At 43.6% G+C, this 27,602-nt stretch overlaps 25 non-coding genes across 25 annotated transcripts; all 25 read left to right on the top strand.

The window, feature by feature from the left end:
- The first annotated feature begins 1,479 nt into the window (after nucleotides 1-1,479).
- trnad-guc (transfer RNA aspartic acid (anticodon GUC)) lies at nucleotides 1,480-1,551 on the top strand. The gene has a single exon. It is a non-coding gene; the product is annotated as a tRNA-Asp (tRNA).
- A 216-nt stretch (nucleotides 1,552-1,767) lies between these two features.
- Nucleotides 1,768-1,849, top strand: trnas-aga (transfer RNA serine (anticodon AGA)). The gene has a single exon. It is a non-coding gene; the product is annotated as a tRNA-Ser (tRNA).
- A 1,869-nt stretch (nucleotides 1,850-3,718) lies between these two features.
- On the top strand, nucleotides 3,719-3,800 carry trnas-aga (transfer RNA serine (anticodon AGA)). The gene has a single exon. It is a non-coding gene; the product is annotated as a tRNA-Ser (tRNA).
- Nucleotides 3,801-5,381: 1,581 nt separating this feature from the next.
- On the top strand, nucleotides 5,382-5,453 carry trnad-guc (transfer RNA aspartic acid (anticodon GUC)). Its single transcript has one exon. It is a non-coding gene; the product is annotated as a tRNA-Asp (tRNA).
- A 1,878-nt stretch (nucleotides 5,454-7,331) lies between these two features.
- trnad-guc (transfer RNA aspartic acid (anticodon GUC)) lies at nucleotides 7,332-7,403 on the top strand. Its single transcript has one exon. It is a non-coding gene; the product is annotated as a tRNA-Asp (tRNA).
- A 1,878-nt stretch (nucleotides 7,404-9,281) lies between these two features.
- Nucleotides 9,282-9,353, top strand: trnad-guc (transfer RNA aspartic acid (anticodon GUC)). Its single transcript has one exon. It is a non-coding gene; the product is annotated as a tRNA-Asp (tRNA).
- A 216-nt stretch (nucleotides 9,354-9,569) lies between these two features.
- Nucleotides 9,570-9,651, top strand: trnas-aga (transfer RNA serine (anticodon AGA)). Its single transcript has one exon. It is a non-coding gene; the product is annotated as a tRNA-Ser (tRNA).
- Nucleotides 9,652-11,231: 1,580 nt separating this feature from the next.
- On the top strand, nucleotides 11,232-11,303 carry trnad-guc (transfer RNA aspartic acid (anticodon GUC)). Its single transcript has one exon. It is a non-coding gene; the product is annotated as a tRNA-Asp (tRNA).
- A 216-nt stretch (nucleotides 11,304-11,519) lies between these two features.
- On the top strand, nucleotides 11,520-11,601 carry trnas-aga (transfer RNA serine (anticodon AGA)). Its single transcript has one exon. It is a non-coding gene; the product is annotated as a tRNA-Ser (tRNA).
- Nucleotides 11,602-13,181: 1,580 nt separating this feature from the next.
- trnad-guc (transfer RNA aspartic acid (anticodon GUC)) lies at nucleotides 13,182-13,253 on the top strand. Its single transcript has one exon. It is a non-coding gene; the product is annotated as a tRNA-Asp (tRNA).
- A 216-nt stretch (nucleotides 13,254-13,469) lies between these two features.
- On the top strand, nucleotides 13,470-13,551 carry trnas-aga (transfer RNA serine (anticodon AGA)). Its single transcript has one exon. It is a non-coding gene; the product is annotated as a tRNA-Ser (tRNA).
- Nucleotides 13,552-15,131: 1,580 nt separating this feature from the next.
- Nucleotides 15,132-15,203, top strand: trnad-guc (transfer RNA aspartic acid (anticodon GUC)). The gene has a single exon. It is a non-coding gene; the product is annotated as a tRNA-Asp (tRNA).
- Nucleotides 15,204-15,419: 216 nt separating this feature from the next.
- On the top strand, nucleotides 15,420-15,501 carry trnas-aga (transfer RNA serine (anticodon AGA)). Its single transcript has one exon. It is a non-coding gene; the product is annotated as a tRNA-Ser (tRNA).
- A 1,580-nt stretch (nucleotides 15,502-17,081) lies between these two features.
- On the top strand, nucleotides 17,082-17,153 carry trnad-guc (transfer RNA aspartic acid (anticodon GUC)). Its single transcript has one exon. It is a non-coding gene; the product is annotated as a tRNA-Asp (tRNA).
- Nucleotides 17,154-17,369: 216 nt separating this feature from the next.
- trnas-aga (transfer RNA serine (anticodon AGA)) lies at nucleotides 17,370-17,451 on the top strand. Its single transcript has one exon. It is a non-coding gene; the product is annotated as a tRNA-Ser (tRNA).
- Nucleotides 17,452-19,031: 1,580 nt separating this feature from the next.
- Nucleotides 19,032-19,103, top strand: trnad-guc (transfer RNA aspartic acid (anticodon GUC)). The gene has a single exon. It is a non-coding gene; the product is annotated as a tRNA-Asp (tRNA).
- A 216-nt stretch (nucleotides 19,104-19,319) lies between these two features.
- On the top strand, nucleotides 19,320-19,401 carry trnas-aga (transfer RNA serine (anticodon AGA)). The gene has a single exon. It is a non-coding gene; the product is annotated as a tRNA-Ser (tRNA).
- Nucleotides 19,402-20,981: 1,580 nt separating this feature from the next.
- On the top strand, nucleotides 20,982-21,053 carry trnad-guc (transfer RNA aspartic acid (anticodon GUC)). The gene has a single exon. It is a non-coding gene; the product is annotated as a tRNA-Asp (tRNA).
- A 216-nt stretch (nucleotides 21,054-21,269) lies between these two features.
- On the top strand, nucleotides 21,270-21,351 carry trnas-aga (transfer RNA serine (anticodon AGA)). The gene has a single exon. It is a non-coding gene; the product is annotated as a tRNA-Ser (tRNA).
- A 1,580-nt stretch (nucleotides 21,352-22,931) lies between these two features.
- trnad-guc (transfer RNA aspartic acid (anticodon GUC)) lies at nucleotides 22,932-23,003 on the top strand. The gene has a single exon. It is a non-coding gene; the product is annotated as a tRNA-Asp (tRNA).
- A 216-nt stretch (nucleotides 23,004-23,219) lies between these two features.
- Nucleotides 23,220-23,301, top strand: trnas-aga (transfer RNA serine (anticodon AGA)). The gene has a single exon. It is a non-coding gene; the product is annotated as a tRNA-Ser (tRNA).
- A 1,580-nt stretch (nucleotides 23,302-24,881) lies between these two features.
- trnad-guc (transfer RNA aspartic acid (anticodon GUC)) lies at nucleotides 24,882-24,953 on the top strand. The gene has a single exon. It is a non-coding gene; the product is annotated as a tRNA-Asp (tRNA).
- A 216-nt stretch (nucleotides 24,954-25,169) lies between these two features.
- Nucleotides 25,170-25,251, top strand: trnas-aga (transfer RNA serine (anticodon AGA)). Its single transcript has one exon. It is a non-coding gene; the product is annotated as a tRNA-Ser (tRNA).
- A 1,581-nt stretch (nucleotides 25,252-26,832) lies between these two features.
- Nucleotides 26,833-26,904, top strand: trnad-guc (transfer RNA aspartic acid (anticodon GUC)). The gene has a single exon. It is a non-coding gene; the product is annotated as a tRNA-Asp (tRNA).
- Nucleotides 26,905-27,120: 216 nt separating this feature from the next.
- Nucleotides 27,121-27,202, top strand: trnas-aga (transfer RNA serine (anticodon AGA)). The gene has a single exon. It is a non-coding gene; the product is annotated as a tRNA-Ser (tRNA).
- The last annotated feature ends 400 nt before the right edge of the window (nucleotides 27,203-27,602 follow it).

The following is a 27,602-nucleotide window of genomic DNA, read 5'->3' as shown; positions in this document are numbered from 1 at the left end:
TGTTCTCATTTTTATTAATCTGCAATATTCACGATACATCCGATTAAAAAATCGCAGCAATCAGTCATAGTTGCGACAGTGATTCAGCCTGTCTATCCCTCGAGATGTCTAAGGCAGCTGTGCATGCCCGTTGGTGCGTGTAAATTTTTGGTTATCTGTGTCTCTGTGTCTGTCTATCTCTATTTTTGTCTCTGTGTATGTGCAACTGTCTGTGGAAATCATCACCATGAATTTGGTATGTCCTGGAACTTATAAAAAAGACTTGGGGAAAATAATACGGTTGTGAACTTTTGTATCGGCTTTGGTTCAGTGGCAGCATTCTCGACTGAATCAGGAGTTTGTGTCTTCAAGTCGCACTCCTTGGACTTGAGCATATCATCTTGGCTAACACTCAAGTGCAGCACTTGGGGAATTTTGCAATGTTGAAGCTGTTGACTTTCGGATGAAATGTTAAATTGAAGCTCCGTCTGCACCCTCGGGTGGATATGAAAGGTCCCAGAGCATTACTCGAAACAGAGTAGGAGAGTTGCCCCCGTGTCAATATTCCTCAAAATGTTCGTAAATGCTCACTAAAAGACTATGTGCATGTGTTTGTATGTGGGGTTGGTGTTGAAGCCCAGTTTGTCACAGAGACAGAATCCAAGCTCTCACAGGGCCAGGATAACCGAGTGGTTATGTCGTTGGCCTTAAACTTCAAAGGGTTTTCCACCGTGGGTTCTTCCCCACTCCTGGTTTCTATTTATTTTAACACAGATTTCCTCCCATTCTGATCAGTGATGTCCGATTTTCATCGGTTGAATCAACAATTTTCTGTAACTATGTGTCACTCTGAACCGATAATGAAATGAAATTGTGAAATGTATCTGTGTCGCTCGGTCTCTGCCTCTCTCTCTCTCTCCACAGAGCTGTGTATGTGTTTGTATGTCTGAGTCTTTGTCTCTCTCAGTCTGACTCACTCTGTCTGTCCCTGTTTCTCCGTTTGTCTCAGTCTCTCAATCTGTCTCTTTCTCACGGTGCCCACGTCTGTTCCAATGGGATTCTCTCAGATTCTTTGTCTGACTGGCTCTCTCTTTCCCATCATTTCGGTCTGTCCATTTCTTTGCCTGTCTCTGTTAGTCCCTGCCTCTAACCTGAGAAGTATTTCCATCATTTTCTGTTTTAGTCTCTATCTCTTTCTCTCTATCTGTCTCTCTCCTTGTCACTGTCTTTATCATTGTCTTTCTCTCACTCTTTCCTTTTCTCTCTTAATAGATCAAACACACAAATCTCTGTCTCTGTATGTGTTTGAGTCTTTTTCTCACCCAATCTGCCTCTCCTTCTCAGTCTCACACTTTCTGTCTCTCGTTGTCTCTATCTCGGTGTCTGTCTCTCCCTGTTTGTCCGTTTGTATCTGTCTCTCAATGTGTCTGTCGACTTCTCATGGTGTCCAGTTCTGTTCACAGCTCGATTCCTGCTCCGACAGAGGAGCTATCCGTCAGTTCCTCGTTAGTATAGTGGTAAGTATCCCCGCCTGTCACGTGGGAGACCGGGGTTCAATTCCCCGACGGGGAGACAGATGTTTCAAAATGTTCATTTTTACTTCTGTTTCTTGGTAGATACATATTAAAAATTCCAGAGCGAAATCGAACTGTGAAAATACATGTGGAGGAGTTTGCCTCTTCCAGATTTTTTGCAAACGGAGACTTTTTCAGGATTCTTTGGCCGTCTGCTGCACAGAGATGGATGACTGAGTTTTTTCTGAGTAACGTTTAAAAAGCCAACGACACAGTAGTCGTGGCCGAGTGGTTAAGGCGATGGACTAGAAATCCATTGGGATTTTCCCGCGCAGGTTCGAATCCTGCCGACTACGATTCGCAGCATTTTTCATTCCATTTCACAATTTAACCAGTTCTCCACCAAACTGATCATGTGATAATTGGAATAACGTCCCACACCTTTCAACACTGACATTTGTTCTCATTTTTATTAATCTGCAATATTCACGATACATCCGATTAAAAAATCGCAGCAATCAGTCATAGTTGCGACAGTGATTCAGCCTGTCTATCCCTCGAGATGTGTAAGGCAGCTGTGCATGCCCGTTGGTGCGTGTAAATTTTTGGTTATCTGTGTCTCTGTGTCTGTCTATCTCTATTTTTGTCTCTGTGTATGTGCAACTGTCTGTGGAAATCATCACCATGAATTTGGTATGTCCTGGAACTTATAAAAAAGACGTGGGGAAAATAATACGGTTGTGAACTTTTGTATCGGCTTTGGTTCAGTGGCAGCATTCTCGACTGAATCAGGAGTTTGTGTGTTCAAGTCGCACTCCTTGGACTTGAGCATATCATCTTGGCTAACACTCAAGTGCAGCACTTGGGGAATTTTGCAATGTTGAAGCTGTTGACTTTCGGATGAAATGTTAAATTGAAGCTCCGTCTGCACCCTCGGGTGGATATGAAAGGTCCCAGAGCATTACTCGAAACAGAGTAGGAGAGTTGCCCCCGTGTCAATATTCCTCAAAATGTTCGTAAATGCTCACTAAAAGACTATGTGCATGTGTTTGTATGTGGGGTTGGTGTTGAAGCCCAGTTTGTCACAGAGACAGAATCCAAGCTCTCACAGGGCCAGGATAACCGAGTGGTTATGTCGTTGGCCTTAAACTTCAAAGGGTTTTCCACCGTGGGTTCTTCCCCACTCCTGGTTTCTATTTATTTTAACACAGATTTCCTCCCATTCTGATCAGTGATGTCCGATTTTCATCGGTTGAATCAACAATTTTCTGTAACTATGTGTCACTCTGAACCGATAATGAAATGAAATTGTGAAATGTATCTGTGTCGCTCGGTCTCTGCCTCTCTCTCTCTCTCCACAGAGCTGTGTATGTGTTTGTATGTCTGAGTCTTTGTCTCTCTCAGTCTGACTCACTCTGTCTGTCCCTGTTTCTCCGTTTGTCTCAGTCTCTCAATCTGTCTCTTTCTCACGGTGCCCACGTCTGTTCCAATGGGATTCTCTCAGATTCTTTTTCTGACTGGCTCTCTCTTTCCCATCATTTCGGTCTGTCCATTTCTTTGCCTGTCTCTGTTATTCCCTGCCTCTAACCTGAGAAGTATTTCCATCATTTTCTGTTTTAGTCTCTATCTCTTTCTCTCTATCTGTCTCTCTCCTTGTCACTGACTTTATCATTGTCTTTCTCTCACTCTTTCCCTTTCTCTCTTAATAGATCAAACACACAAATCTCTGTCTCTGTATGTGTTTGAGTCTTTTTCTCACCCAATCTGCCTCTCCTTCTCAGTCTCACACTTTCTGCCTCTCGTTGTCTCTATCTCGGTGTCTGTCTCTCCCTGTTTGTCGGTTTGTCTCTGTCTCTCAATGTGTCTGTCGACTTCTCATGGTGTCCAGTTCTGTTCACAGCTCGATTCCTGCTCCGACAGAGGAGCTATCCGTCAGTTCCTCGTTAGTATAGTGGTAAGTATCCCCGCCTGTCACGTGGGAGACCGGGGTTCAATTCTCCGACGGGGAGGCAGATGTTTCAAAATGTTGATTTTTACTTCTGTTTCTTGGTAGATACATATTAAAAATTCCAGAGCGAAATCGAACTGTGAAAATACAGGTAGAGGAGTTTGCCTCTTCCAGATTTTTAGCAAACGGAGACTTTTTCAGGATTCTTTGGCCGTCTGCTGCACAGAGATGGATGACTGAGTTTTTTCTGAGTAACGTTTAAAAAGCCAGCGACACAGTAGTCGTGGCCGAGTGGTTAAGGCGATGAACTAGAAATCCATTGGGATTTTCCCGCACAGGTTCGAATCCTGCCGACTACGATTCTCAGCATTTTTCATTCCATTTCACAATTTAACCAGTTCGCTACCAAACTGATCATGTGATAATTGGAATAACGTCCCACACCTTTCAACACTGACATTTGTTCTCATTTTTATTAATCTGCAATATTCACGATACATCCGATTAAAAAATCGCAACAATCAGTCATAGTTGCGACAGTGATTCAGCCTGTCTATCCCTCGAGATATCTGAGGCAGCTGTGCATGCCCGTTGGTGCGTGTAAATTTTTGGTTATCTGTGTCTCTGTGTCTGTCTATCTCTATTTTTGTCTCTGTGTATGTGCAACTGTCTGTGGAAATCATCACCATGAATTTGGTATGTCCTGGAACTTATAAAAAAGACGTGGGGAAAATAATACGGTTGTGAACTTTTGTATCGGCTTTGGTTCAGTGGCAGCATTCTCGACTGAATCAGGAGTTTGTGTGTTGAAGTCGCATTCCTTGGACTTGAGCATATCATCTTGGCTAACACTCAAGTGCAGCACTTGGGGAATTTTGCAATGTTGAAGCTGTTGACTTTCGGATGAAATGTTAAATTGAAGCTCCGTCTGCACCCTCGGGTGGATATGAAAGGTCCCAGAGCATTACTCGAAACAGAGTAGGAGAGTTGCCCCCGTGTCAATATTCCTCAAAATGTTCGTAAATGCTCACTAAAAGACTATGTGCATGTGTTTGTATGTGGGGTTGGTGTTGAAGCCCAGTTTGTCACAGAGACAGAATCCAAGCTCTCACAGGGCCAGGATAACCGAGTGGTTATGTCGTTGGCCTTAAACTTCAAAGGGTTTTCCACCGTGGGTTCTTCCCCACTCCTGGTTTCTATTTATTTTAACACAGATTTCCTCCCATTCTGATCAGTGATGTCCGATTTTCATCGGTTGAATCAACAATTTTCTGTAACTATGTGTCACTCTGAACCGATAATGAAATGAAATTGTGAAATGTATCTGTGTCGCTCGGTCTCTGCCTCTCTCTCTCTCTCCACAGAGCTGTGTATGTGTTTGTATGTCTGAGTCTTTGTCTCTCTCAGTCTGACTCACTCTGTCTGTCCCTGTTTCTCCGTTTGTCTCAGTCTCTCAATGTGTCTCTTTCTCACGGTGCCCACGTCTGTTCCAATGGGATTCTCTCAGATTCTTTTTCTGACTGGCTCTCTCTTTCCCATCATTTCGGTCTGTCCATTTCTTTGCCTGTCTCTGTTAGTCCCTGCCTCTAACCTGAGAAGTATTTCCATCATTTTCTGTTTTAGTCTCTATCTCTTTCTCTCTATCTGTCTCTCTCCTTGTCACTGACTTTATCATTGTCTTTCTCTCACTCTTTCCCATTCTCTCTTAATAGATCAAACACACAAATCTCTGTCTCTGTATGTGTTTGAGTCTTTTTCTCACCCAATCTGCCTCTCCTTCTCAGTCTCACACTTTCTGCCTCTCGTTGTCTCTATCTCGGTGTCTGTCTCTCCCTGTTTGTCGGTTTGTCTCTGTCTCTCAATGTGTCTGTCGACTTCTCATGGTGTCCAGTTCTGTTCACAGCTCGATTCCTGCTCCGACAGAGGAGCTATCCGTCAGTTCCTCGTTAGTATAGTGGTGAGTATCCCCGCCTGTCACGCGGGAGACCGGGGTTCAATTCCCCGACGGGGAGGCAGATGTTTCAAAATGTTGATTTTTACTTCTGTTTCTTGGTAGATACATATTAAAAATTCCAGAGCGAAATCGAACTGTGAAAATACATGTGGAGGAGTTTGCCTCTTCCAGATTTTTAGCAAACGGAGACTTTTTCAGGATTCTTTGGCCGTCTGCTGCACAGAGATGGATGACTGAGTTTTTTCTGAGTAACGTTTAAAAAGCCAACGACGCAGTAGTCATGGCGGAGTGGTTAAGGCGATGGACTAGAAATCCATTGGGATTTTCCCGCGCAGGTTCGAATCCTGCCGACTACGATTCGCAGCATTTTCATTCCATTTCACAATTTAACCAGTTCGCTACCAAACTGATCATGTGATAATTGGAATAATGTCCCACACCTTTCAACACTGACATTTGTTCTCATTTTTATTAATCTGCAATATTCACGATACATCCGATTAAAAAATCGCAGCAATCAGTCATAGTTGCGACAGTGATTCAGCCTGTCTATCCCTCGAGATGTCTAAGGCAGCTGTGCATGCCCGTTGGTGCGTGTAAATTTTTGGTTATCTGTGTCTCTGTGTCTGTCTATCTCTATTTTTGTCTCTGTGTATGTGCAACTGTCTGTGGAAATCATCACCATGAATTTGGTATGTCCTGGAACTTATAAAAAAGACTTGGGGAAAATAATACGGTTGTGAACTTTTGTATCGGCTTTGGTTCAGTGGCAGCATTCTCGACTGAATCAGGAGTTTGTGTCTTCAAGTCGCACTCCTTGGACTTGAGCATATCATCTTGGCTAACACTCAAGTGCAGCACTTGGGGAATTTTGCAATGTTGAAGCTGTTGACTTTCGGATGAAATGTTAAATTGAAGCTCCGTCTGCACCCTCGGGTGGATATGAAAGGTCCCAGAGCATTACTCGAAACAGAGTAGGAGAGTTGCCCCCGTGTCAATATTCCTCAAAATGTTCGTAAATGCTCACTAAAAGACTATGTGCATGTGTTTGTATGTGGGGTTGGTGTTGAAGCCCAGTTTGTCACAGAGACAGAATCCAAGCTCTCACAGGGCCAGGATAACCGAGTGGTTATGTCGTTGGCCTTAAACTTCAAAGGGTTTTCCACCGTGGGTTCTTCCCCACTCCTGGTTTCTATTTATTTTAACACAGATTTCCTCCCATTCTGATCAGTGATGTCCGATTTTCATCGGTTGAATCAACAATTTTCTGTAACTATGTGTCACTCTGAACCGATAATGAAATGAAATTGTGAAATGTATCTGTGTCGCTCGGTCTCTGCCTCTCTCTCTCTCTCCACAGAGCTGTGTATGTGTTTGTATGTCTGAGTCTTTGTCTCTCTCAGTCTGACTCACTCTGTCTGTCCCTGTTTCTCCGTTTGTCTCAGTCTCTCAATGTGTCTCTTTCTCACGGTGCCCACGTCTGTTCCAATGGGATTCTCTCAGATTCTTTTTCTGACTGGCTCTCTCTTTCCCATCATTTCGGTCTGTCCATTTCTTTGCCTGTCTCTGTTAGTCCCTGCCTCTAACCTGAGAAGTATTTCCATCATTTTCTGTTTTAGTCTCTATCTCTTTCTCTCTATCTGTCTCTCTCCTTGTCACTGACTTTATCATTGTCTTTCTCTCACTCTTTCCCTTTCTCTCTTAATAGATCAAACACACAAATCTCTGTCTCTGTATGTGTTTGAGTCTTTTTCTCACCCAATCTGCCTCTCCTTCTCAGTCTCACACTTTCTGCCTCTCGTTGTCTCTATCTCGGTGTCTGTCTCTCCCTGTTTGTCGGTTTGTCTCTGTCTCTCAATGTGTCTGTCGACTTCTCATGGTGTCCAGTTCTGTTCACAGCTCGATTCCTGCTCCGACAGAGGAGCTATCCGTCAGTTCCTCGTTAGTATAGTGGTGAGTATCCCCGCCTGTCACGCGGGAGACCGGGGTTCAATTCCCCGACGGGGAGGCAGATGTTTCAAAATGTTGATTTTTACTTCTGTTTCTTGGTAGATACATATTAAAAATTCCAGAGCGAAATCGAACTGTGAAAATACATGTGGAGGAGTTTGCCTCTTCCAGATTTTTAGCAAACGGAGACTTTTTCAGGATTCTTTGGCCGTCTGCTGCACAGAGATGGATGACTGAGTTTTTTCTGAGTAACGTTTAAAAAGCCAGCGACGCAGTAGTCATGGCGGAGTGGTTAAGGCGATGGACTAGAAATCCATTGGGATTTTCCCGCGCAGGTTCGAATCCTGCCGACTACGATTCGCAGCATTTTCATTCCATTTCACAATTTAACCAGTTCGCTACCAAACTGATCATGTGATAATTGGAATAATGTCCCACACCTTTCAACACTGACATTTGTTCTCATTTTTATTAATCTGCAATATTCACGATACATCCGATTAAAAAATCGCAGCAATCAGTCATAGTTGCGACAGTGATTCAGCCTGTCTATCCCTCGAGATGTCTAAGGCAGCTGTGCATGCCCGTTGGTGCGTGTAAATTTTTGGTTATCTGTGTCTCTGTGTCTGTCTATCTCTATTTTTGTCTCTGTGTATGTGCAACTGTCTGTGGAAATCATCACCATGAATTTGGTATGTCCTGGAACTTATAAAAAAGACTTGGGGAAAATAATACGGTTGTGAACTTTTGTATCGGCTTTGGTTCAGTGGCAGCATTCTCGACTGAATCAGGAGTTTGTGTCTTCAAGTCGCACTCCTTGGACTTGAGCATATCATCTTGGCTAACACTCAAGTGCAGCACTTGGGGAATTTTGCAATGTTGAAGCTGTTGACTTTCGGATGAAATGTTAAATTGAAGCTCCGTCTGCACCCTCGGGTGGATATGAAAGGTCCCAGAGCATTACTCGAAACAGAGTAGGAGAGTTGCCCCCGTGTCAATATTCCTCAAAATGTTCGTAAATGCTCACTAAAAGACTATGTGCATGTGTTTGTATGTGGGGTTGGTGTTGAAGCCCAGTTTGTCACAGAGACAGAATCCAAGCTCTCACAGGGCCAGGATAACCGAGTGGTTATGTCGTTGGCCTTAAACTTCAAAGGGTTTTCCACCGTGGGTTCTTCCCCACTCCTGGTTTCTATTTATTTTAACACAGATTTCCTCCCATTCTGATCAGTGATGTCCGATTTTCATCGGTTGAATCAACAATTTTCTGTAACTATGTGTCACTCTGAACCGATAATGAAATGAAATTGTGAAATGTATCTGTGTCGCTCGGTCTCTGCCTCTCTCTCTCTCTCCACAGAGCTGTGTATGTGTTTGTATGTCTGAGTCTTTGTCTCTCTCAGTCTGACTCACTCTGTCTGTCCCTGTTTCTCCGTTTGTCTCAGTCTCTCAATCTGTCTCTTTCTCACGGTGCCCAGGTCTATTCCAATGGGATTCTCTCAGATTCTTTGTCTGACTGGCTCTCTCTTTCCCATCATTTCGGTCTGTCCATTTCTTTGCCTGTCTATGTTAGTCCCTGCCTCTAACCTGAGAAGTATTTCCATCATTTTCTGTTTTAGTCTCTATCTCTTTCTCTCTATCTGTCTCTCTCCTTGTCACTGTCTTTATCATTGTCTTTCTCTCACTCTTTCCCTTTCTCTCTTAATAGATCAAACACACAAATCTCTGTCTCTGTATGTGTTTGAGTCTTTTTCTCACCCAATCTGCCTCTCCTTCTCAGTCTCACACTTTCTGTCTCTCGTTGTCTCTATCTCGGTGTCTGTCTCTCCCTGTTTGTCCGTTTGTATCTGTCTCTCAATGTGTCTGTCGACTTCTCATGGTGTCCAGTTCTGTTCACAGCTCGATTCCTGCTCCGACAGAGCAGCTATCCGTCAGTTCCTCGTTAGTATAGTGGTAAGTATCCCCGCCTGTCACGTGGGAGACCGGGGTTCAATTCCCCGACGGGGAGACAGATGTTTCAAAATGTTCATTTTTACTTCTGTTTCTTGGTAGATACATATTAAAAATTCCAGAGCGAAATCGAACTGTGAAAATACATGTGGAGGAGTTTGCCTCTTCCAGATTTTTTGCAAACGGAGACTTTTTCAGGATTCTTTGGCCGTCTGCTGCACAGAGATGGATGACTGAGTTTTTTCTGAGTAAGGTTTAAAAAGCCAGCGACACAGTAGTCGTGGCCGAGTGGTTAAGGCGATGGACTAGAAATCCATTGGGATTTTCCCGCGCAGGTTCGAATCCTGCCGACTACGATTCTCAGGATTTTTCATTCCAGTTCACAATTTAACCAGTTCTCTACCAAACTGATCATGTGATAATTGGAATAACGTCCCACACCTTTCAACACTGACATTTGTTCTCATTTTTATTAATCTGCAATATTCACGATACATCCGTTTAAAAAATCGCAACAATCAGTCAAAGTTGCGACAGTGATTCAGCCTGTCTATCCCTCGAGATGGCGAAGGCATCTGTGCATGCCCGTTGGTGCGTGTAAATTTTTGGTTATGTGTGTCTCTGTGTCTGTCTATCTCTATTTTTGTCTCTGTGTATGTGCAACTGTGTGTGGAAATCATCATACGAATTTGGTATGTCCTGGAACTTATAAAAAAGACTTGGGGAAAATAATACGGTTGTGAACTTTTGTATCGGCTTTGGTTCAGTGGCAGCATTCTCGACTGAATCAGGAGTTTGTGTGTTCAAGTCGCACTCCTTGGACTTGAGCATATCATCTTGGCTAACACTCAAGTGCAGCACTTGGGGAATTTTGCAATGTTGAAGCTGTTGACTTTCGGATGAAATGTTAAATTGAAGCTCCGTCTGCACCCTCGGGTGGATATGAAAGGTCCCAGAGCATTACTCGAAACAGAGTAGGAGAGTTGCCCCCGTGTCAATATTCCTCAAAATGTTCGTAAATGCTCACTAAAAGACTATGTGCATGTGTTTGTATGTGGGGTTGGGGTTGAAGCCCAGTTTGTCACAGAGACAGAATCCAAGCTCTTACAGGGCCAGGATAACCGAGTGGTTATGTCGTTGGCCTTAAACTTCAAAGGGTTTTCCACCGTGGGATCTTCCCCACTCCTGGTTTCTATTTATTTTAACACAGATTTCTTCCCATTCTGATCAGTGATGTCCGATTTTCATAGGTTGAATCAACAATTTTCTGTAACTATGTGTCACTCTGAACCGATAATGAAATGAAATTGTGAAATGTATCTGTGTCGCTCGGTCTCTGCCTCTCTCTCTCTCTCCACAGAGCTGTGTATGTGTTTGTATGTCTGAGTCTTTGTCTCTCTCAGTCTGACTCACTCTGTCTGTCCCTGTTTCTCCGTTTGTCTCAGTCTCTCAATCTGTCTCTTTCTCACGGTGACCACGTCTGTTCCAATGGGATTCTCTCAGATTCTTTGTCTGACTGGCTCTCTCTTTCCCATCATTTCGGTCTGTCCATTTCTTTGCCTGTCTCTGTTCGTCCCTGCCTCTAACCTGAGAATCATTTCCATCATTTTCTGTTTTAGTCTCTATCTCTTTCTCTCTATCTGTCTCTCTCCTTGTCACTGTCTTTATCATTGTCATTCTCTCACTCTTTCCCTTTCTCTCCTAATAGATCAAACACACAAATCTCTGTCTCTGTATGTGTTTGAGTCTTTTTCTCACCCAATTTGCCTCTCCTTCTCAGTCTCACTATTTCTGTCTCTCGTTGTCTCTATCTGGGTGTCTGTCTCTCCCTGTTTGTCGGTTTGTCTCTGTCTCTCAATGTGTCTGTCGACTTCTCATGGTGTCCAGTTCTGTTCACAGCTCGATTCCTGCTCCGACAGAGCAGCTATCCGTCAGTTCCTCGTTAGTATAGTGGTGAGTATCCCCGCCTGTCACGCGGGAGACCGGGGTTCAATTCCCCGACGGGGAGGCAGATGTTTCAAAATGTTGATTTTTACTTCTGTTTCTTGGTAGATAAATGTTAAAAATTTCAGAGCGAAATCGAACTGTGAAAATACAGGTAGAGGAGTTTGCCTCTTCCAGATTTTTAGCAAACGGAGACTTTTTCAGGATTCTTTGGCCGTCTGCTGCACAGAGATGGATGACTGAGTTTTTTCTGAGTAAGGTTTAAAAAGCCAGCGACACAGTAGTCGTGGCCGAGTGGTTAAGGCGATGGACTAGAAATCCATTGGGATTTTCCCGCGCAGGTTCGAATCCTGCCGACTACGATTCTCAGCATTTTTCATTCCATTTCACAATTTAACCAGTTCTCTACCAAACTGATCATGTGATAATTGGAATAACGTCCCACACCTTTCAACACTGACATTTGTTCTCATTTTTATTAATCTGCAATATTCACGATACATCCGTTTAAAAAATCGCAACAATCAGTCAAAGTTGCGACAGTGATTCAGCCTGTCTATCCCTCGAGATGGCGAAGGCATCTGTGCATGCCCGTTGGTGCGTGTAAATTTTTGGTTATGTGTGTCTCTGTGTCTGTCTATCTCTATTTTTGTCTCTGTGTATGTGCAACTGTGTGTGGAAATCATCATACGAATTTGGTATGTCCTGGAACTTATAAAAAAGACTTGGGGAAAATAATACGGTTGTGAACTTTTGTATCGGCTTTGGTTCAGTGGCAGCATTCTCGACTGAATCAGGAGTTTGTGTGTTCAAGTCGCACTCCTTGGACTTGAGCATATCATCTTGGCTAACACTCAAGTGCAGCACTTGGGGAATTTTGCAATGTTGAAGCTGTTGACTTTCGGATGAAATGTTAAATTGAAGCTCCGTCTGCACCCTCGGGTGGATATGAAAGGTCCCAGAGCATTACTCGAAACAGAGTAGGAGAGTTGCCCCCGTGTCAATATTCCTCAAAATGTTCGTAAATGCTCACTAAAAGACTATGTGCATGTGTTTGTATGTGGGGTTGGGGTTGAAGCCCAGTTTGTCACAGAGACAGAATCCAAGCTCTTACAGGGCCAGGATAACCGAGTGGTTATGTCGTTGGCCTTAAACTTCAAAGGGTTTTCCACCGTGGGATCTTCCCCACTCCTGGTTTCTATTTATTTTAACACAGATTTCCTCCCATTCTGATCAGTGATGTCCGATTTTCATCGGTTGAATCAACAATTTTCTGTAACTATGTGTCACTCTGAACCGATAATGAAATGAAATTGTGAAATGTATCTGTGTCGCTCGGTCTCTGCCTCTCTCTCTCTCTCCACAGAGCTGTGTATGTGTTTGTATGTCTGAGTCTTTGTCTCTCTCTGTCTGACTCACTCTGTCTGTCCCTGTTTCTCCGTTTGTCTCAGTCTCTCAATCTGTCTCTTTCTCACGGTGACCACGTCTGTTCCAATGGGATTCTCTCAGATTCTTTGTCTGACTGGCGCTCTCTTTCCCATCATTTCGGTCTGTCCATTTCTTTGCCTGTCTCTGTTAGTCCCTGCCTCTAACCTGAGAAGTATTTCCATCATTTTCTGTTTTAGTTTCTATCTCTTTCTCTCTATCTGTCTCTCTCCTTGTCACTGTCTTTATCATTGTCTTTCTCTCACTCTTTCCCTTTCTCTCTTAATAGATCAAACACACAAATCTCTGTCTCTGTATGTGTTTGAGTCTTTTTCTCACCCAATCTGCCTCTCCTTCTCAGTCTCACTATTTCTGTCTCTCGTTGTCTCTATCTGGGTGTCTGTCTCTCCCTGTTTGTCGGTTTGTCTCTGTCTCTCAATGTGTCTGTCGACTTCTCATGGTGTCCAGTTCTGTTCACAGCTCGATTCCTGCTCCGACAGAGCAGCTATCCGTCAGTTCCTCGTTAGTATAGTGGTGAGTATCCCCGCCTGTCACGCGGGAGACCGGGGTTCAATTCCCCGACGGGGAGGCAGATGTTTCAAAATGTTGATTTTTACTACTGTTTCTTGGTAGATAAATGTTAAAAATTTCAGAGCGAAATCGAACTGTGAAAATACAGGTAGAGGAGTTTGCCTCTTCCAGATTTTTAGCAAACGGAGACTTTTTCAGGATTCTTTGGCCGTCTGCTGCACAGAGATGGATGACTGAGTTTTTTCTGAGTAAGGTTTAAAAAGCCAGCGACACAGTAGTCGTGGCCGAGTGGTTAAGGCGATGGACTAGAAATCCATTGGGATTTTCCCGCGCAGGTTCGAATCCTGCCGACTACGATTCTCAGCATTTTTCATTCCATTTCACAATTTAACCAGTTCTCTACCAAACTGATTATGTGATAATTGGAATAACGTCCCACACCTTTCAACACTGACATTTGTTCTCATTTTTATTAATCTGCAATATTCACGATACATCCGTTTAAAAAATCGCAACAATCAGTCAAAGTTGCGACAGTGATTCAGCCTGTCTATCCCTCGAGATGGCGAAGGCATCTGTGCATGCCCGTTGGTGCGTGTAAATTTTTGGTTATGTGTGTCTCTGTGTCTGTCTATCTCTATTTTTGTCTCTGTGTATGTGCAACTGTGTGTGGAAATCATCATACGAATTTGGTATGTCCTGGAACTTATAAAAAAGACTTGGGGAAAATAATACGGTTGTGAACTTTTGTATCGGCTTTGGTTCAGTGGCAGCATTCTCGACTGAATCAGGAGTTTGTGTGTTCAAGTCGCACTTCTTGGACTTGAGCATTTCATCTTGGCTAACACTCAAGTGCAGCACTTGGGGAATTTTGCAATGTTGAAGCTGTTGACTTTCGGATGAAATGTTAAATTGAAGCTCCGTCTGCACCCTCGGGTGGATATGAAAGGTCCCAGAGCATTACTCGAAACAGAGTAGGAGAGTTGCCCCCGTGTCAATATTCCTCAAAATGTTCGTAAATGCTCACTAAAAGACTATGTGCATGTGTTTGTATGTGGGGTTGGGGTTGAAGCCCAGTTTGTCACAGAGACAGAATCCAAGCTCTTACAGGGCCAGGATAACCGAGTGGTTATGTCGTTGGCCTTAAACTTCAAAGGGTTTTCCACCGTGGGATCTTCCCCACTCCTGGTTTCTATTTATTTTAACACAGATTTCCTCCCATTCTGATCAGTGATGTCCGATTTTCATCGGTTGAATCAACAATTTTCTGTAACTATGTGTCACTCTGAACCGATAATGAAATGAAATTGTGAAATGTATCTGTGTCGCTCGGTCTCTGCCTCTCTCTCTCTCTCCACAGAGCTGTGTATGTGTTTGTATGTCTGAGTCTTTGTCTCTCTCAGTCTGACTCACTCTGTCTGTCCCTGTTTCTCCGTTTGTCTCAGTCTCTCAATCTGTCTCTTTCTCACGGTGACCACGTCTGTTCCAATGGGATTCTCTCAGATTCTTTGTCTGACTGGCTCTCTCTTTCCCATCATTTCGGTCTGTCCATTTCTTTGCCTGTCTCTGTTCGTCCCTGCCTCTAACCTGAGAATCATTTCCATCATTTTCTGTTTTAGTCTCTATCTCTTTCTCTCTATCTGTCTCTCTCCTTGTCACTGTCTTTATCATTGTCATTCTCTCACTCTTTCCCTTTCTCTCTTAATAGATCAAACACACAAATCTCTGTCTCTGTATGTGTTTGAGTCTTTTTCTCACCCAATCTGCCTCTCCTTCTCAGTCTCACTATTTCTGTCTCTCGTTGTCTCTATCTGGGTGTCTGTCTCTCCCTGTTTGTCGGTTTGTCTCTGTCTCTCAATGTGTCTGTCGACTTCTCATGGTGTCCAGTTCTGTTCACAGCTCGATTCCTGCTCCGACAGAGCAGCTATCCGTCAGTTCCTCGTTAGTATAGTGGTGAGTATCCCCGCCTGTCACGCGGGAGACCGGGGTTCAATTCCCCGACGGGGAGGCAGATGTTTCAAAATGTTGATTTTTACTTCTGTTTCTTGGTAGATAAATGTTAAAAATTTCAGAGCGAAATCGAACTGTGAAAATACAGGTAGAGGAGTTTGCCTCTTCCAGATTTTTAGCAAACGGAGACTTTTTCAGGATTCTTTGGCCGTCTGCTGCACAGAGATGGATGACTGAGTTTTTTCTGAGTAAGGTTTAAAAAGCCAGCGACACAGTAGTCGTGGCCGAGTGGTTAAGGCGATGGACTAGAAATCCATTGGGATTTTCCCGCGCAGGTTCGAATCCTGCCGACTACGATTCTCAGCATTTTTCATTCCATTTCACAATTTAACCAGTTCTCTACCAAACTGATCATGTGATAATTGGAATAACGTCCCACACCTTTCAACACTGACATTTGTTCTCATTTTTATTAATCTGCAATATTCACGATACATCCGTTTAAAAAATCGCAACAATCAGTCAAAGTTGCGACAGTGATTCAGCCTGTCTATCCCTCGAGATGGCGAAGGCATCTGTGCATGCCCGTTGGTGCGTGTAAATTTTTGGTTATGTGTGTCTCTGTGTCTGTCTATCTCTATTTTTGTCTCTGTGTATGTGCAACTGTGTGTGGAAATCATCATACGAATTTGGTATGTCCTGGAACTTATAAAAAAGACTTGGGGAAAATAATACGGTTGTGAACTTTTGTATCGGCTTTGGTTCAGTGGCAGCATTCTCGACTGAATCAGGAGTTTGTGTGTTCAAGTCGCACTCCTTGGACTTGAGCATATCATCTTGGCTAACACTCAAGTGCAGCACTTGGGGAATTTTGCAATGTTGAAGCTGTTGACTTTCGGATGAAATGTTAAATTGAAGCTCCGTCTGCACCCTCGGGTGGATATGAAAGGTCCCAGAGCATTACTCGAAACAGAGTAGGAGAGTTGCCCCCGTGTCAATATTCCTCAAAATGTTCGTAAATGCTCACTAAAAGACTATGTGCATGTGTTTGTATGTGGGGTTGGGGTTGAAGCCCAGTTTGTCACAGAGACAGAATCCAAGCTCTTACAGGGCCAGGATAACCGAGTGGTTATGTCGTTGGCCTTAAACTTCAAAGGGTTTTCCACCGTGGGATCTTCCCCACTCCTGGTTTCTATTTATTTTAACACAGATTTCCTCCCATTCTGATCAGTGATGTCCGATTTTCATCGGTTGAATCAACAATTTTCTGTAACTATGTGTCACTCTGAACCGATAATGAAATGAAATTGTGAAATGTATCTGTGTCGCTCGGTCTCTGCCTCTCTCTCTCTCTCCACAGAGCTGTGTATGTGTTTGTATGTCTGAGTCTTTGTCTCTCTCTGTCTGACTCACTCTGTCTGTCCCTGTTTCTCCGTTTGTCTCAGTCTCTCAATCTGTCTCTTTCTCACGGTGACCACGTCTGTTCCAATGGGATTCTCTCAGATTCTTTGTCTGACTGGCGCTCTCTTTCCCATCATTTCGGTCTGTCCATTTCTTTGCCTGTCTCTGTTAGTCCCTGCCTCTAACCTGAGAAGTATTTCCATCATTTTCTGTTTTAGTTTCTATCTCTTTCTCTCTATCTGTCTCTCTCCTTGTCACTGTCTTTATCATTGTCTTTCTCTCACTCTTTCCCTTTCTCTCTTAATAGATCAAACACACAAATCTCTGTCTCTGTATGTGTTTGAGTCTTTTTCTCACCCAATCTGCCTCTCCTTCTCAGTCTCACTATTTCTGTCTCTCGTTGTCTCTATCTGGGTGTCTGTCTCTCCCTGTTTGTCGGTTTGTCTCTGTCTCTCAATGTGTCTGTCGACTTCTCATGGTGTCCAGTTCTGTTCACAGCTCGATTCCTGCTCCGACAGAGCAGCTATCCGTCAGTTCCTCGTTAGTATAGTGGTGAGTATCCCCGCCTGTCACGCGGGAGACCGGGGTTCAATTCCCCGACGGGGAGGCAGATGTTTCAAAATGATGATTTTTACTACTGTTTCTTGGTAGATAAATGTTAAAAATTTCAGAGCGAAATCGAACTGTGAAAATACAGGTAGAGGAGTTTGCCTCTTCCAGATTTTTAGCAAACGGAGACTTTTTCAGGATTCTTTGGCCGTCTGCTGCACAGAGATGGATGACTGAGTTTTTTCTGAGTAAGGTTTAAAAAGCCAGCGACACAGTAGTCGTGGCCGAGTGGTTAAGGCGATGGACTAGAAATCCATTGGGATTTTCCCGCGCAGGTTCGAATCCTGCCGACTACGATTCTCAGCATTTTTCATTCCATTTCACAATTTAACCAGTTCTCTACCAAACTGATTATGTGATAATTGGAATAACGTCCCACACCTTTCAACACTGACATTTGTTCTCATTTTTATTAATCTGCAATATTCACGATACATCCGTTTAAAAAATCGCAACAATCAGTCAAAGTTGCGACAGTGATTCAGCCTGTCTATCCCTCGAGATGGCGAAGGCATCTGTGCATGCCCGTTGGTGCGTGTAAATTTTTGGTTATGTGTGTCTCTGTGTCTGTCTATCTCTATTTTTGTCTCTGTGTATGTGCAACTGTGTGTGGAAATCATCATACGAATTTGGTATGTCCTGGAACTTATAAAAAAGACTTGGGGAAAATAATACGGTTGTGAACTTTTGTATCGGCTTTGGTTCAGTGGCAGCATTCTCGACTGAATCAGGAGTTTGTGTGTTCAAGTCGCACTCCTTGGACTTGAGCATATCATCTTGGCTAACACTCAAGTGCAGCACTTGGGGAATTTTGCAATGTTGAAGCTGTTGACTTTCGGATGAAATGTTAAATTGAAGCTCCGTCTGCACCCTCGGGTGGATATGAAAGGTCCCAGAGCATTACTCGAAACAGAGTAGGAGAGTTGCCCCCGTGTCAATATTCCTCAAAATGTTCGTAAATGCTCACTAAAAGACTATGTGCATGTGTTTGTATGTGGGGTTGGGGTTGAAGCCCAGTTTGTCACAGAGACAGAATCCAAGCTCTTACAGGGCCAGGATAACCGAGTGGTTATGTCGTTGGCCTTAAACTTCAAAGGGTTTTCCACCGTGGGATCTTCCCCACTCCTGGTTTCTATTTATTTTAACACAGATTTCCTCCCATTCTGATCAGTGATGTCCGATTTTCATCGGTTGAATCAACAATTTTCTGTAACTATGTGTCACTCTGAACCGATAATGAAATGAAATTGTGAAATGTATCTGTGTCGCTCGGTCTCTGCCTCTCTCTCTCTCTCCACAGAGCTGTGTATGTGTTTGTATGTCTGAGTCTTTGTCTCTCTCAGTCTGACTCACTCTGTCTGTCCCTGTTTCTCCGTTTGTCTCAGTCTCTCAATCTGTCTCTTTCTCACGGTGACCACGTCTGTTCCAATGGGATTCTCTCAGATTCTTTGTCTGACTGGCTCTCTCTTTCCCATCATTTCGGTCTGTCCATTTCTTTGCCTGTCTCTGTTCGTCCCTGCCTCTAACCTGAGAATCATTTCCATCATTTTCTGTTTTAGTCTCTATCTCTTTCTCTCTATCTGTCTCTCTCCTTGTCACTGTCTTTATCATTGTCATTCTCTCACTCTTTCCCTTTCTCTCTTAATAGATCAAACACACAAATCTCTGTCTCTGTATGTGTTTGAGTCTTTTTCTCACCCAATCTGCCTCTCCTTCTCAGTCTCACTATTTCTGTCTCTCGTTGTCTCTATCTGGGTGTCTGTCTCTCCCTGTTTGTCGGTTTGTCTCTGTCTCTCAATGTGTCTGTCGACTTCTCATGGTGTCCAGTTCTGTTCACAGCTCGATTCCTGCTCCGACAGAGCAGCTATCCGTCAGTTCCTCGTTAGTATAGTGGTGAGTATCCCCGCCTGTCACGCGGGAGACCGGGGTTCAATTCCCCGACGGGGAGGCAGATGTTTCAAAATGTTGATTTTTACTTCTGTTTCTTGGTAGATAAATGTTAAAAATTTCAGAGCGAAATCGAACTGTGAAAATACAGGTAGAGGAGTTTGCCTCTTCCAGATTTTTAGCAAACGGAGACTTTTTCAGGATTCTTTGGCCGTCTGCTGCACAGAGATGGATGACTGAGTTTTTTCTGAGTAAGGTTTAAAAAGCCAGCGACACAGTAGTCGTGGCCGAGTGGTTAAGGCGATGGACTAGAAATCCATTGGGATTTTCCCGCGCAGGTTCGAATCCTGCCGACTACGATTCTCAGCATTTTTCATTCCATTTCACAATTTAACCAGTTCTCTACCAAACTGATCATGTGATAATTGGAATAACGTCCCACACCTTTCAACACTGACATTTGTTCTCATTTTTATTAATCTGCAATATTCACGATACATCCGTTTAAAAAATCGCAACAATCAGTCAAAGTTGCGACAGTGATTCAGCCTGTCTATCCCTCGAGATGGCGAAGGCATCTGTGCATGCCCGTTGGTGCGTGTAAATTTTTGGTTATGTGTGTCTCTGTGTCTGTCTATCTCTATTTTTGTCTCTGTGTATGTGCAACTGTGTGTGGAAATCATCATACGAATTTGGTATGTCCTGGAACTTATAAAAAAGACTTGGGGAAAATAATACGGTTGTGAACTTTTGTATCGGCTTTGGTTCAGTGGCAGCATTCTCGACTGAATCAGGAGTTTGTGTGTTCAAGTCGCACTCCTTGGACTTGAGCATATCATCTTGGCTAACACTCAAGTGCAGCACTTGGGGAATTTTGCAATGTTGAAGCTGTTGACTTTCGGATGAAATGTTAAATTGAAGCTCCGTCTGCACCCTCGGGTGGATATGAAAGGTCCCAGAGCATTACTCGAAACAGAGTAGGAGAGTTGCCCCCGTGTCAATATTCCTCAAAATGTTCGTAAATGCTCACTAAAAGACTATGTGCATGTGTTTGTATGTGGGGTTGGGGTTGAAGCCCAGTTTGTCACAGAGACAGAATCCAAGCTCTTACAGGGCCAGGATAACCGAGTGGTTATGTCGTTGGCCTTAAACTTCAAAGGGTTTTCCACCGTGGGATCTTCCCCACTCCTGGTTTCTATTTATTTTAACACAGATTTCCTCCCATTCTGATCAGTGATGTCCGATTTTCATCGGTTGAATCAACAATTTTCTGTAACTATGTGTCACTCTGAACCGATAATGAAATGAAATTGTGAAATGTATCTGTGTCGCTCGGTCTCTGCCTCTCTCTCTCTCTCCACAGAGCTGTGTATGTGTTTGTATGTCTGAGTCTTTGTCTCTCTCAGTCTGACTCACTCTGTCTGTCCCTGTTTCTCCGTTTGTCTCAGTCTCTCAATCTGTCTCTTTCTCACGGTGACCACGTCTGTTCCAATGGGATTCTCTCAGATTCTTTGTCTGACTGGCTCTCTCTTTCCCATCATTTCGGTCTGTCCATTTCTTTGCCTGTCTCTGTTCGTCCCTGCCTCTAACCTGAGAATCATTTCCATCATTTTCTGTTTTAGTCTCTATCTCTTTCTCTCTATCTGTCTCTCTCCTTGTCACTGTCTTTATCATTGTCATTCTCTCACTCTTTCCCTTTCTCTCTTAATAGATCAAACACACAAATCTCTGTCTCTGTATGTGTTTGAGTCTTTTTCTCACCCAATCTGCCTCTCCTTCTCAGTCTCACTATTTCTGTCTCTCGTTGTCTCTATCTGGGTGTCTGTCTCTCCCTGTTTGTCGGTTTGTCTCTGTCTCTCAATGTGTCTGTCGACTTCTCATGGTGTCCAGTTCTGTTCACAGCTCGATTCCTGCTCCGACAGAGCAGCTATCCGTCAGTTCCTCGTTAGTATAGTGGTGAGTATCCCCGCCTGTCACGCGGGAGACCGGGGTTCAATTCCCCGACGGGGAGGCAGATGTTTCAAAATGTTGATTTTTACTTCTGTTTCTTGGTAGATAAATGTTAAAAATTTCAGAGCGAAATCGAACTGTGAAAATACAGGTAGAGGAGTTTGCCTCTTCCAGATTTTTAGCAAACGGAGACTTTTTCAGGATTCTTTGGCCGTCTGCTGCACAGAGATGGATGACTGAGTTTTTTCTGAGTAAGGTTTAAAAAGCCAGCGACACAGTAGTCGTGGCCGAGTGGTTAAGGCGATGGACTAGAAATCCATTGGGATTTTCCCGCGCAGGTTCGAATCCTGCCGACTACGATTCTCAGCATTTTTCATTCCATTTCACAATTTAACCAGTTCTCTACCAAACTGATCATGTGATAATTGGAATAACGTCCCACACCTTTCAACACTGACATTTGTTCTCATTTTTATTAATCTGCAATATTCACGATACATCCGTTTAAAAAATCGCAACAATCAGTCAAAGTTGCGACAGTGATTCAGCCTGTCTATCCCTCGAGATGGCGAAGGCATCTGTGCATGCCCGTTGGTGCGTGTAAATTTTTGGTTATGTGTGTCTCTGTGTCTGTCTATCTCTATTTTTGTCTCTGTGTATGTGCAACTGTGTGTGGAAATCATCATATGAATTTGGTATGTCCTGGAACTTATAAAAAAGACTTGGGGAAAATAATACGGTTGTGAACTTTTGTATCGGCTTTGGTTCAGTGGCAGCATTCTCGACTGAATCAGGAGTTTGTGTGTTCAAGTCGCACTCCTTGGACTTGAGCATATCATCTTGGCTAACACTCAAGTGCAGCACTTGGGGAATTTTGCAATGTTGAAGCTGTTGACTTTCGGATGAAATGTTAAATTGAAGCTCCGTCTGCACCCTCGGGTGGATATGAAAGGTCCCAGAGCATTACTCGAAACAGAGTAGGAGAGTTGCCCCCGTGTCAATATTCCTCAAAATGTTCGTAAATGCTCACTAAAAGACTATGTGCATGTGTTTGTATGTGGGGTTGGGGTTGAAGCCCAGTTTGTCACAGAGACAGAATCCAAGCTCTTACAGGGCCAGGATAACCGAGTGGTTATGTCGTTGGCCTTAAACTTCAAAGGGTTTTCCACCGTGGGATCTTCCCCACTCCTGGTTTCTATTTATTTTAACACAGATTTCCTCCCATTCTGATCAGTGATGTCCGATTTTCATCGGTTGAATCAACAATTTTCTGTAACTATGTGTCACTCTGAACCGATAATGAAATGAAATTGTGAAATGTATCTGTGTCGCTCGGTCTCTGCCTCTCTCTCTCTCTCCACAGAGCTGTGTATGTGTTTGTATGTCTGAGTCTTTGTCTCTCTCAGTCTGACTCACTCTGTCTGTCCCTGTTTCTCCGTTTGTCTCAGTCTCTCAATCTGTCTCTTTCTCACGGTGACCACGTCTGTTCCAATGGGATTCTCTCAGATTCTTTGTCTGACTGGCTCTCTCTTTCCCATCATTTCGGTCTGTCCATTTCTTTGCCTGTCTCTGTTCGTCCCTGCCTCTAACCTGAGAATCATTTCCATCATTTTCTGTTTTAGTCTCTATCTCTTTCTCTCTATCTGTCTCTCTCCTTGTCACTGTCTTTATCATTGTCATTCTCTCACTCTTTCCCTTTCTCTCTTAATAGATCAAACACACAAATCTCTGTCTCTGTATGTGTTTGAGTCTTTTTCTCACCCAATCTGCCTCTCCTTCTCAGTCTCACTATTTCTGTCTCTCGTTGTCTCTATCTGGGTGTCTGTCTCTCCCTGTTTGTCGGTTTGTCTCTGTCTCTCAATGTGTCTGTCGACTTCTCATGGTGTCCAGTTCTGTTCACAGCTCGATTCCTGCTCCGACAGAGCAGCTATCCGTCAGTTCCTCGTTAGTATAGTGGTGAGTATCCCCGCCTGTCACGCGGGAGACCGGGGTTCAATTCCCTGACGGGGAGGCAGATGTTTCAAAATGTTGATTTTTACTTCTGTTTCTTGGTAGATAAATGTTAAAAATTCCAGAGCGAAATCGAACTGTGAAAATACAGGTAGAGGAGTTTGCCTCTTCCAGATTTTTAGCAAACGGAGACTTTTTCAGGATTCTTTGGCCGTCTGCTGCACAGAGATGGATGACTGAGTTTTTTCTGAGTAAGGTTTAAAAAGCCAGCGACACAGTAGTCGTGGCCGAGTGGTTAAGGCGATGGACTAGAAATCCATTGGGATTTTCCCGCGCAGGTTCGAATCCTGCCGACTACGATTCTCAGGATTTTTCATTCCATTTCACAATTTAACCAGTTCTCTACCAAACTGATCATGTGATAATTGGAATAACGTCCCACACCTTTCAACACTGACATTTGTTCTCATTTTTATTAATCGGCAATATTCACGATACATCCGTTTAAAAAATCGCAACAATCAGTCAAAGTTGCGACAGTGATTCAGCCTGTCTATCCCTCGAGATGGCGAAGGCATCTGTGCATGCCCGTTGGTGCGTGTAAATTTTTGGTTATGTGTGTCTCTGTGTCTGTCTATCTCTATTTTTGTCTCTGTGTATGTGCAACTGTGTGTGGAAATCATCATACGAATTTGGTATGTCCTGGAACTTATAAAAAAGACTTGGGGAAAATAATACGGTTGTGAACTTTTGTATCGGCTTTGGTTCAGTGGCAGCATTCTCGACTGAATCAGGAGTTTGTGTGTTCAAGTCGCACTCCTTGGACTTGAGCATATCATCTTGGCTAACACTCAAGTGCAGCACTTGGGGAATTTTTCAATGTTGAAGCTGTTGACTTTCGGATGAAATGTTAAATTGAAGCTCCGTCTGCACCCTCGGGTGGATATGAAAGGTCCCAGAGCATTACTCGAAACAGAGTAGGAGAGTTGCCCCCGTGTCAATATTCTTCAAAATGTTCGTAAATGCTCACTAAAAGACTATGTGCATGTGTTTGTATGTGGGGTTGGGGTTGAAGCCCAGTTTGTCACAGAGACAGAATCCAAGCTCTTACAGGGCCAGGATAACCGAGTGGTTATGTCGTTGGCCTTAAACTTCAAAGGGTTTTCCACCGTGGGATCTTCCCCACTCCTGGTTTCTATTTATTTTAACACAGATTTCCTCCCATTCTGATCAGTGATGTCCGATTTTCATCGGTTGAATCAACAATTTTCTGTAACTATGTGTCACTCTGAACCGATAATGAAATTAAATTGTGAAATGTATCTGTGTCGCTCGGTCTCTGCCTCTCTCTCTCTCTCCACAGAGCTGTGTATGTGTTTGTATGTCTGAGTCTTTGTCTCTCTCAGTCTGACTCACTCTGTCTGTCCCTGTTTCTCCGTTTGTCTCAGTCTCTCAATCTGTCTCTTTCTCACGGTGACCACGTCTGTTCCAATGGGATTCTCTCAGATTCTTTGTCTGACTGGCTCTCTCTTTCCCATCATTTCGGTCTGTCCATTTCTTTGCCTGTCTCTGTTAGTCCCTGCCTCTAACCTGAGAAGTATTTCCATCATTTTCTGTTTTAGTCTCTATCTCTTTCTCTCTATCTGTCTCTCTCCTTGTCACTGTCTTTATCATTGTCTTTCTCTCACTCTTTCCCTTTCTCTCTTAATAGATCAAACACACAAATCTCTGTCTCTGTATGTGTTTGAGTCTTTTTCTCACCCAATCTGCCTCTCCTTCTCAGTCTCACACTTTCTGTCTCTCGTTGTCTCTATCTCGGTGTCTGTCTCTCCCTGTTTGTCCGTTTGTATCTGTCTCTCAATGTGTCTGTCGACTTCTCATGGTGTCCAGTTCTGTTCACAGCTCGATTCCTGCTCCGACAGAGGAGCTATCCGTCAGTTCCTCGTTAGTATAGTGGTAAGTATCCCCGCCTGTCACGTGGGAGACCGGGGTTCAATTCCCCGACGGGGAGACAGATGTTTCAAAATGTTCATTTTTACTTCTGTTTCTTGGTAGATACATATTAAAAATTCCAGAGCGAAATCGAACTGTGAAAATACATGTGGAGGAGTTTGCCTCTTCCAGATTTTTTGCAAACGGAGACTTTTTCTGGATTCTTTGGCCGTCTGCTGCACAGAGATGGATGACTGAGTTTTTTCTGAGTAACGTTTAAAAAGCCAACGACACAGTAGTCGTGGCCGAGTGGTTAAGGCGATGGACTAGAAATCCATTGGGATTTTCCCGCGCAGGTTCGAATCCTGCCGACTACGATTCGCAGCATTTTTCATTCCATTTCACAATTTAACCAGTTCTCCACCAAACTGATCATGTGATAATTGGAATAACGTCCCACACCTTTCAACACTGACATTTGTTCTCATTTTTATTAATCTGCAATATTCACGATACATCCGATTAAAAAATCGCAGCAATCAGTCATAGTTGCGACAGTGATTCAGCCTGTCTATCCCTCGAGATGTCTAAGGCAGCTGTGCATGCCCGTTGGTGCGTGTAAATTTTTGGTTATCTGTGTCTCTGTGTCTGTCTATCTCTATTTTTGTCTCTGTGTATGTGCAACTGTCTGTGGAAATCATCACCATGAATTTGGTATGTCCTGGAACTTATAAAAAAGACGTGGGGAAAATAATACGGTTGTGAACTTTTGTATCGGCTTTGGTTCAGTGGCAGCATTCTCGACTGAATCAGGAGTTTGTGTGTTCAAGTCGCACTCCTTGGACTTGAGCATATCATCTTGGCTAACACTCAAGTGCAGCACTTGGGGAATTTTGCAATGTTGAAGCTGTTGACTTTCGGATGAAATGTTAAATTGAAGCTCCGTCTGCACCCTCGGGTGGATATGAAAGGTCCCAGAGCATTACTCGAAACAGAGTAGGAGAGTTGCCCCCGTGTCAATATTCCTCAAAATGTTCGTAAATGCTCACTAAAAGACTATGTGCATGTGTTTGTATGTGGGGTTGGTGTTGAAGCCCAGTTTGTCACAGAGACAGAATCCAAGCTCTCACAGGGCCAGGATAACCAAGTGGTTATGTCGTTGGCCTTAAACTTCAAAGGGTTTTCCACCGTGGGTTCTTCCCCACTCCTGGTTTCTATTTATTTTAACACAGATTTCCTCCCATTCTGATCAGTGATGTCCGATTTTCATCGGTTGAATCAACAATTTTCTGTAACTATGTGTCACTCTGAACCGATAATGAAATGAAATTGTGAAATGTATCTGTGTCGCTCGGTCTCTGCCTCTCTCTCTCTCTCCACAGAGCTGTGTATGTGTTTGTATGTCTGAGTCTTTGTCTCTCTCAGTCTGACTCACTCTGTCTGTCCCTGTTTCTCCGTTTGTCTCAGTCTCTCAATCTGTCTCTTTCTCACGGTGCCCACGTCTGTTCCAATGGGATTCTCTCAGATTCTTTTTCTGACTGGCTCTCTCTTTCCCATCATTTCGGTCTGTCCATTTCTTTGCCTGTCTCTGTTAGTCCCTGCCTCTAACCTGAGAAGTATTTCCATCATTTTCTGTTTTAGTCTCTATCTCTTTCTCTCTATCTGTCTCTCTCCTTGTCACTGTCTTTATCATTGTCTTTCTCTCACTCTTTCCCTTTCTCTCTTAATAGATCAAACACACAAATCTCTGTCTCTGTATGTGTTTGAGTCTTTTTCTCACCCAATCTGCCTCTCCTTCTCAGTCTCACACTTTCTGTCTCTCGTTGTCTCTATCTCGGTGTCTGTCTCTCCCTGTTTGTCCGTTTGTATCTGTCTCTCAATGTGTCTGTCGACTTCTCATGGTGTCCAGTTCTGTTCACAGCTCGATTCCTGCTCCGACAGAGGAGCTATCCGTCAGTTCCTCGTTAGTATAGTGGTAAGTATCCCCGCCTGTCACGTGGGAGACCGGGGTTCAATTCCCCGACGGGGAGACAGATGTTTCAAAATGTTCATTTTTACTTCTGTTTCTTGGTAGATACATATTAAAAATTCCAGAGCGAAATCGAACTGTGAAAATACATGTGGAGGAGTTTGCCTCTTCCAGATTTTTTGCAAACGGAGACTTTTTCTGGATTCTTTGGCCGTCTGCTGCACAGAGATGGATGACTGAGTTTTTTCTGAGTAACGTTTAAAAAGCCAACGACACAGTAGTCGTGGCCGAGTGGTTAAGGCGATGGACTAGAAATCCATTGGGATTTTCCCGCGCAGGTTCGAATCCTGCCGACTACGATTCGCAGCATTTTTCATTCCATTTCACAATTTAACCAGTTCTCCACCAAACTGATCATGTGATAATTGGAATAACGTCCCACACCTTTCAACACTGACATTTGTTCTCATTTTTATTAATCTGCAATATTCACGATACATCCGATTAAAAAATCGCAGCAATCAGTCATAGTTGCGACAGTGATTCAGCCTGTCTATCCCTCGAGATGTCTAAGGCAGCTGTGCATGCCCGTTGGTGCGTGTAAATTTTTGGTTATCTGTGTCTCTGTGTCTGTCTATCTCTATTTTTGTCTCTGTGTATGTGCAACTGTCTGTGGAAATCATCACCATGAATTTGGTATGTCCTGGAACTTATAAAAAAGACGTGGGGAAAATAATACGGTTGTGAACTTTTGTATCG

The sequence above is a fragment of the Pristiophorus japonicus genome, chromosome 23, assembly GCF_044704955.1.
Source record: "Pristiophorus japonicus isolate sPriJap1 chromosome 23, sPriJap1.hap1, whole genome shotgun sequence".
Lineage (NCBI taxonomy): Eukaryota > Metazoa > Chordata > Chondrichthyes > Pristiophoridae > Pristiophorus > Pristiophorus japonicus.
Note: the sequence above shows the minus strand (reverse complement) of the source record. Positions and strands in the feature narration are given on the sequence as shown.